Below are 9,078 nucleotides of genomic sequence, written 5' to 3' on the forward strand. Positions count from 1 at the left end.
GTCAATAACTTGGGCATATTACTCAACGTAATATGAAGTCCCTAAATCCCATTCTTATAGTGGAGATTTTTTATGTCTGGGGTATTGATTTCATGGGCCCGTTCCCCATTTTGCATGGTTTCATTTATATTCTTGTAGTTGTCGACTACGTTTCTAAATGGATTGAAGCCATGGCTTGTCATAGTAATGACCATAGAACTATCGTATTATTTATGAAAGAGTATATCTTCTCACGTTTTGGCGTACCTAAGGCCATCATTAGTGATGGAGGAAAACATTTTTGTAATAGAGTTATTGAAGATTTAGTTAAGAAATATAGAGTTACCCATAAGGTCGCAACTCCGTATCATCCTCAAATAAGTGGTCAAGTAGAGGTGTCCAATAGAGAAATTAAAAAGATTTTAGAAACGACAGTTAATCCTGATAGGAAAGACTACTCTAGACGCCTAACAGATGCTTTATCGGCATATAGAACGTCTTTTAAAACACCTATTGGTATGTCCCCCTTCCACTTAGATTTTGGTAAACCTTGTCACTTGCCTGTTGAGTTGAAATACCATGCCCTGTGGGCTATTAAAAGTTTAAATTTCAACATTAATGCTGCTTGTGTCAAACATAAATTACAATTAAATGAGCTTGAAGAAATCTGTAGTGATTCTTATGATCTCGAGAAGGATTATAAAGCTAACAAGAAACGTATTCATGATAAACATATTTTGCGTAATGATTTTGATCTTCGTCAAAACGTTTTATTATATAACTCACGTTTGCATATTTTTCCTGGTAAATTAAAAACACGTTGGTTCGGACCTTTTGTGGTTACTGATGTCATCCCTCACGAGGCAATCACCTTGGTAAATCCCAAAGACAATAGTACCTTTCAAGTTAATGGCCAACGCTTAAAACATTTCCACGAATTACATTCACCTACTGTAGAAGAAACCCTTCTACATGACCCTATTTATGAGGACTGACCCTGTATATTGGTGTACTTCCTATATTAATTCTATATTTTGGGAGTACTCCATTAAGGTAACCGGGCCCTCCTTTCAGAGTGTGTGGTTGTAAGTGCCGGAACCTAAGTCCACGTTCATGTAATTGGTCATGTATTCCTCTATTACAATTTTGCTTGTATTTTGAGTAGTGTTTTTCTATGGAGTGATTTACATTTTTACTTGCTTTCTTATTTGATTTTCAAAAATCATTTTAATAAAAATTAAGAAAATATAAATAGTAGATAGATTAGTAAGTCTAGGGTATCTGACTTTAAAAGACCCACATTTTCACCACAACAAAAAATTTCATCCTATTTCAAAATTTTGTTTGGGGGTGGGTAATCAACCCACCTTGTTTGCTAAACTTCCTTTCATTGTTTATGCTGCCATTAATTCGTATAGATTCGTGTGACATAATCTAGTTTTCTAGATTTTCCTTCGCCGACACAACTTATGCTATTTACGTATTTCAAGGCGTTCTTCCACCATTTAATATGTCACTCATAGTTAGATTTGAGTTCTTCCTAGATCATTAGATAACATTTTTCATGTTGATCATTTTCATAGCTCATTCGCAAAAATCGGACCGCTAATGAATCGGAAATCTTAGTTTTAAGTTTTAAGACGCAGCAGGACACGATGGGATTTCAAAAAAGATTTGGGTTTGGGACAAAATTCATTTTTCCACCCAAACACACAATATTTACACCCCACCGACCATCCCATTTAACCTCGAGTCCCGTCCTATTCAATTCATCTTCCTAAACAAAATTAGATCTGACCTAACTCGATCAGAGGGCAACCCGCGCCTTAATCGAAATAGACCTTCACCAATTTTTCATAGCACCTCCCTACAATCATCCCCTACTTAAACCCCTACCCGTACTCAAAATCCAACCATGCAATGGCCCGACAAGCAAAAATCATGCCGGAATTCACATTTAACGCTGAGATATTCCTGCCATTTTATGGTATGGAAATGCGCGCTAGAGGGTGGGATAGAATGTGGTACTCTACTGAGGAGTACTACCATGAGGATTTGGTGTTGAGATTTTATCGTAATAAGAGGATACTTTCTTCTAGGAGGCTATTTGTGGATTTGAACCGAGTAGAGATGGATGTGACACACGAATTGCTAGCATCCATCACTGGGATACCCGCAAAACATGTCACCCTGGCCTTACAGAGATCCCAGTTTAATGGAGTGAATCCATTGATGCTTGAGACGCTGCTCGAGGGTCGATACAACAATTGTTCCCACTATGCTAGGCAACAGTCGCTTATGATTAACTAGCTGTCTACCACGCAATGGTTAGGAAAGAACATCTGTAGCACCTCCAAGCCCAGTGACATTAGCTTGTCATTTCTGCACATCCTTTCGGTTTTGCAGAACAGGAGGTATGGTTTTTGCCTTATTGATTTTCTGCGTGAAGAGCTTATGGTTGTAGGCGTGACCACTGCACCCCTACCTATTTTAGTAACTAAGATTATGTTATCTTGGGGTTGCGTGCCTGAGTTACTTAGGACTTATATTAAGCTTCACTCGAATGCAAAGGCGTATAGTGAATGTGTCCAACGTAATTGGACATTGTCGAAAGAGATGGTTGATGGTATATATCAGGTTGAAGAAGATGACTATCTTGCTTGTTTTGCTGAGAATGCTATGGAACGTGCTTCTTCTGATTTTGCACATTTTTCACTAATCCATAGCGGGATGCGTACGTTTTATGATAACCAGAAAACCATAACTGCACTCTGTGGAACGATTGACAGACGACAGGGTTCCATTCAACGTCATCACCAAACCTTAGAGCAGAACATCCGCACCCTGGATGATAACATCGGTGACATGCGTAATTCCATGGAGAATATGGAAGAGGAACAAACCCAATACAGGGATGCACATGTAACTTTTCAGGCCAAGCTCTTGAGACGTTTGCCTGAGCCTGGAGGTTCGTCTTCTTCTTCTGACTCTAGACATGAGTGTCTTCATCGGCATCGTCATTCTGATGGTTCTGGACCATCTTCTTCTCCGGGATAGACCTTTATTTTTTATTTGTTGTGATGCATTTGATTTAGATTTATTTTTCTTTTGTAATATCTATTTAATTTCCATACTTGTTTTAATTTCAGTTACTTTAGTTTAATTATTTGTTAATTTCATACTCTATAGTTAAGTAGTTAATATATTTTGTTTATGTGACTATTCATCTATGCACGTATTGTTAAATTTAATGTATGATTTAATCACATATTATTTACCATATAGTTTTTCTGTTGATATTCAGCATGTTTAGGCAATTTAATTGATCAATGTCATGAACCCCCCCTCTCAAATTGTTTGGGGGTGGTATATTTTAATATATGTGCACGTATGAAATTGCATGCCTTAATCATGGTTGTATAAGTTTTGGCCAAAAAATATAAGACTCCTTGGGCTTAGATTTATTCAATGGGATCCATAATGTTATTAGGTACTGATATGTCGAGGAATTTCAGAAGCTAATCTTATATAGAAATCACACAATATATCACCCATGGGCCTTGTTTGCTTAAATTGGGATCCATAATGTAATTAGGAACCTTAAATTTCATGGAATGTCAAAATTTAAGGGAATTTTGGAAGCTAATCATAAATAGAAACCACAAATCAAAAATAGAATTCATGTCTGAAGAAACTATTCCTAAAAATATGCTTTTGCACATGTTTCTATTTAGCAACCTACCGGCCTTAGACCTAGTAAGCAAACACTATAAAAACAATCTCTAAGCATGTAGTTTCGTAACTGAAAACCCTAAACACATCGCTGCATCTCAAAGTGCGCAAGCGCCTTACACACGAACAAACTTAGGGCGCACCGCACTCGTATAACATTGTTACCAGCATTCTTACTTGCGCACCACACCCACTTAAGGTACATCTCAAGCGCGCGCGCGCCCTCACCACAAGCTTCAAGGCTCAAATTTCCAAGTTTTTCTTCTAACACTTCCAGTACTTCAATTCATTACTTGTTTACTATGTCTACTCCAAAAATTATACCGAAATAGTCTTTTGAGGATCAATTTCTCAATGATAAGTATGGTGCATACTTTGAGGATATGGTAATGGAGCACGAATGGGAGACCCTACTGGTAAGACATAATCAAACTTATTCTCCTGCACTCCCTTACTACGTATTTTTATGAGCATGTTACCTTCTTTAACCGCTCCAACGGAGAACAAGCACTAAGCATAATGATAGATGACGAACCTTTTGAAATGACTAAATAGTTAGTTTCTTGTTCATTAGGAATTCCTCTCCCCGCACAAAACACCCATATTAATTATATAGATGATAATGATAACCATTATGATTGGGTAAATTTCCATGAGACCTATGGGGCGTGTATATTTCAAGTAGTACACCAAGGCCAACATAACGTATCCTTAGGAAGCATAGCCCTTAATACGGGCCTTGCTATGCTTTTCCTTAAGCTTAATGTCCTCAGGGATTGACACTTCAAATCTGTGGATTCCCGCGCATGCAACGCCTTCTTTGCTTTAGCAGAAGGGCGTTGGTATTATGATATATCCAAAACCATAGTGGCTGGTCTTGCCAGAGCACAGACTGTAAGGCATCAATACATTCTTATGTCAGTCATAGTCACTCGCATTATGCATTTTTTCTTTCCTAAATTCTATACACGTTTCACCGATTGGGTCAAGATTGATACAATGCGCACAACCAATGCTATAGTCCGTTCTTTACGTGCTATGGTTTGGCCTGGCTGGCGCCTACAACCTCACCTAATAGCCCCATATAACCCGTCCGACCAAATTGCACTAAATAGGTTGGCTAGGGTAGATGAAAACATAATGAAGACATGGAAAGTAGTCATAGATATGCAAGATTTAAAGGAACATTATTTCACAAGTGACGAGCAAGGTGAGGCTAATGCTTGATTTAGCGCAACTATATATGGTAATATTTTTAATTTCTTGTAAAGTTCGCTTATGTCCCAAGCAATCTTTAATTCCTGTAATCTCCATAAGGGATGGAACTCATATATGAGTTGCGTCTGCATTTCAATTCTTTATATTTTTGTATCGTTTATTTTCTTTTACAGGTGCTACTATTTACAAGCACGTTTCTATGGTACTCTCTATCCTTTCCTTTTCATTCCATACTTTGGGGACAAAGCATGATTATGTTTGGCAGTGGTATAGAAACATGTTGTAAATGTTTACACACATATTAGGTTATATATTGCGTATTATTTGTCATATTAAAGTAGAAAAGTATAAAAAACATAAATATAGTTTATACTATGCACTTAAGATAATGGTATTATTTCCTTCTCCATAATAATATTAGTCTAGAAATCTCAAGTAGCAATAGAATTAAGCATAGTTCTTAGAAACTTAGGTTAATATGTAGGTAATAGTCATTGCATCTTTTCATTAACATCTTGCATGAGCATGTATGAATATACTTGGCAGTATTTTTCTGTGACCTAGGTTAGACTACTTAATTTTACATATCCTGTGAGAATCTAGCCTAAAATCCTCATATGAGTGAATATCTAAGTGATGACACAAAGGAGAAGTATAATCTGATTAGAGAAATCATACATCCACTTGCTTGATCACCAGACCATATCCTAAGCGAGAATTTAGGCCCTCTTTGAATCGATATAGCTAAAAATTTGTACCTATAAGTAATTAACTGCTAGTCGCCCCATTGAGCCTTTTCACAACCACAATTTCTTTACCCATCTTTAGAACCAATAAAAATAAGCCTACCCATCTTTGAATGAGTCTGAGAAATAGAATGAGTAAAGAGAATAAAGAGAAAGACCTGTGGAAAACCAAAATTACTTAGTTGCTTCAGAAAAGAAATAAAAAAGAAGTTTTCATCCAAAGAAAAGAAAAGAAAAGAAAAAGAAAAATAGAAATAAAATAAAAACTCTCAAAAAATAGAATAAAAGGAGTCAAAGAGCCAAAATAAAAAGGCTAAGGATGGAAACTAAGTGCATAAGCAAAGTAAGAACAAGGTTTTCTCTATGTTATATATAATTGAAGACCCTATTATCTCAGGCCCGTATCACCTAATAAAGACCTCTAGCTCAATTAGGATTAATTTGGTGCGATAGTAAGTGGTTGATGTGATTGATCGACCTCGGCTCCTTTGGACGTCATTGAGATTGTGAGGAAACGTGTGCCCACTACACACTGGAGTTAGCAAAACTTGAGCGGAAAAATCAGAGTACTTTTGTCTTGACAAATTGTGAGGACCTACTTAGGGACGCTATTCCAAAAGTTTCAGAAATGGACCTGCCATTGCATTTCATAACATAGTTCATAGCATGCATGTGTATCTTTAGATGATTTGATTATTATGCGTGTATTAGCTTAGGTTTCAAAAACATTGTTCTTATCATATTGTTATTGAGATGTATAGATATCTTAGATTAATTAGGAAATTTTACTTTTTATCTCTGAGTCGTTGTAGTATAAATAAAGTTTGTGAGTACCTTCTCTGGAAAACTCTCACGAGGCTAAAACTCATCCACTAGGAATTCCTAGTGGTTTAAGGCCTTATTGCATATGGTTAATACAATCGCACTCCGCGAAACGAGATTAGTTAGGACCACATTTTTGGCCACTTATCTGTTTTTATTTCTCATCTTTGCTTGAGGACAAGCAAAATGCGGTTTGGGGGTGGCGTGATAAGTACCCAAAAATGTAGTTTAAACCCCTTAATAGTCTTATATTTAGGCCAATTATGTTTACAATAAATAAGAGTTAGTACTGTTTACGTGTTTTTGTGCGTTACAGGACTTGAAGTTGATTAGGTGACTAAAGACACCACTTTTGCATGGAAAATGAGTCAAGATGATTGTTGAGAAAATTCTACCTTTAAATCCCAAGAATCATGGATAAAAGCCTTTTTCAAGCCCAAACAAAGCTGGGAAGTCAAAGTCAATCTAGGTAGAAAAAGAGCAGAAAAGTCAACATAACTTCAAAAAGCCATATCTTTGGACTCAGGTCTCGGAATTAGGCCTACTGTATGTCAAAACAACCGGCTCAGAATAAGCTTTCCATTGGACCCAACCTTGTCCTAACTAGAGCTGTAAACGTGGATGTAAAGGGTACTAAAGTAATTTCCAACATATGTGGCCTCTTTAGACTTAACCTAATGGACTTTGGGCTCACCTAATGGACTTTGGGCTCACTTTAGAGGCCCAAAGTCCCCCTTTTTGGCCCATACACGAAAATGTAAACCTAACCCTCTCCTATATAAAGAGGGCTAAGACAAAACTTAAGCTCCTCTCCTTACCCTTAGTTTATAATTAGTTTAGTTTAGTTATTAATTTAATTTACTTTATTTAGGGTTAGAATAATTTAGTTTATAGCCACTATTAATTCCAATCCTCAAAAGGTTTAGATTACTTTCAATAATTGTTCTTTAAATTATGTCTTCTATTCAATTCTTAATTAATAGGATTCCAATGATACAAGACTAAACCTTAATTAGAGGAGGTTTATGAAGCCATGTGAGGATGATTAATTAGTAGTTAGTAATTATTTTGCAAATAAGAACTTCAAGTTCTTTGTTATGAGTAACTAGAGATAGAGCTTATAACGGAGAACTAGAGTATAGAGCTAACACCAAAGAGATTTGTAGTGGAGCTACACTCTCATGCTAGTGAAACCTCGATCCGAGAGGACTTGATCTTCACTAGGGATCAACATAAGCAATTCGATACTAACTAATAGTCAATCGAATCGCGTGGCGGATTAAACCCCTTCTAATATCCTTCCTCATCAATTTAAATTCACTGTTTTGACCTCATATCTACTATTTTAACTCTCAATAGTAAAGCATATTTGTCATCTAGATTCGTATCAAGTAGTGTACGACTAGAGTGGGCGAACACGACTACTCTTCTCTTTATTTCTATGATTTTGAGAGTATATTTATCTACTATTTTTCCATCATAATCCACTGTTTCTTCATCTTACCATTAATGTTTTACTAAGATTATTATACCATTATATCAATTTCATCTGTATTGTAGTTTTGGTTTTTAAATTAGATTGTACGACTCTCTCTAATTGATTATGTTTCGTTTTTGTTTTGTCGATGAAGCTTGTTTTTCATATTATTAGATTGAAACTTTTGGTTATTAATACTTGTTTATTACTATTTTTTGTAGCAATAATGGCTCCTCGATCAAAAGATGTGAAGAGTGTAGCGAAAACCATCTACACAAGTACTACGAAATTGCTTAGTGGCAGCAGTAGCAGTTCGGGTCACGGTGACCCGCCTGAGAAAAAAAGAGGAAGGGGAACATCGACATCCGCCCATAGAGGGGATCGACAAGTTGTCAATCCGAATAATGTAGTAGGTGTAGGTGATTTAGAGGTAGTAGAGAAAAATATAAGAAGAACGGGGAAAGAAATAAGGGCTCCTATTATAGATGAGGATGAAGCTGAGGATGTCGATGTCGATGTAAATATGGTTCTTCCTGAGAATTTAGATGGTGGTGATGGTGATGAGGAAGGGGAAGAGGAGGGTGGTGAAGAGTCGAGTGATGATGATGAGGTGGATGGTGAAGAGTCGGGTGACGATGATGAGGAGGGGTACGAGGAAGTTGACGATGAGGACGATGATGATAATGAGGAAGAGGATGATGATGAGGAGGAAGTGGTCGAGGAAACAATGGAGGCACCGGTGGTATGTCCTGTTCAAAATATTGCGAGAAAATCGAAGAAAGACAAGGAGTACCAACTAGCCACAAATAGTGGTGGCCCGACTAGAGAGCGAGGACGTACAATGGAGCAGCTTTTGTATGACTTTGTTGTGCTTGTGGCTCGTGATGTTTGGGAGGGGCAGGTGATAAATGTACAATGAATAGTTTACCTACGAAATGAACGATGAATTCAATCCGTAAGTAAACTAAAACTGATCTTTTACGAGTCTCAATTATCAAAGCTTCTACTCTCGATGCGAATTGCACTAAGTGGAGTAGGAAGTTCGTTCCACTCCTAGTTCCCTAGCATGGATTATTTTCTAAGTCTAAGAAATCAGTCTTAAGT

Source organism: Coptis chinensis, chromosome 5 (assembly GCF_015680905.1).
Source record: "Coptis chinensis isolate HL-2020 chromosome 5, ASM1568090v1, whole genome shotgun sequence".
Taxonomy (NCBI): Eukaryota; Viridiplantae; Streptophyta; class Magnoliopsida; order Ranunculales; family Ranunculaceae; genus Coptis; species Coptis chinensis.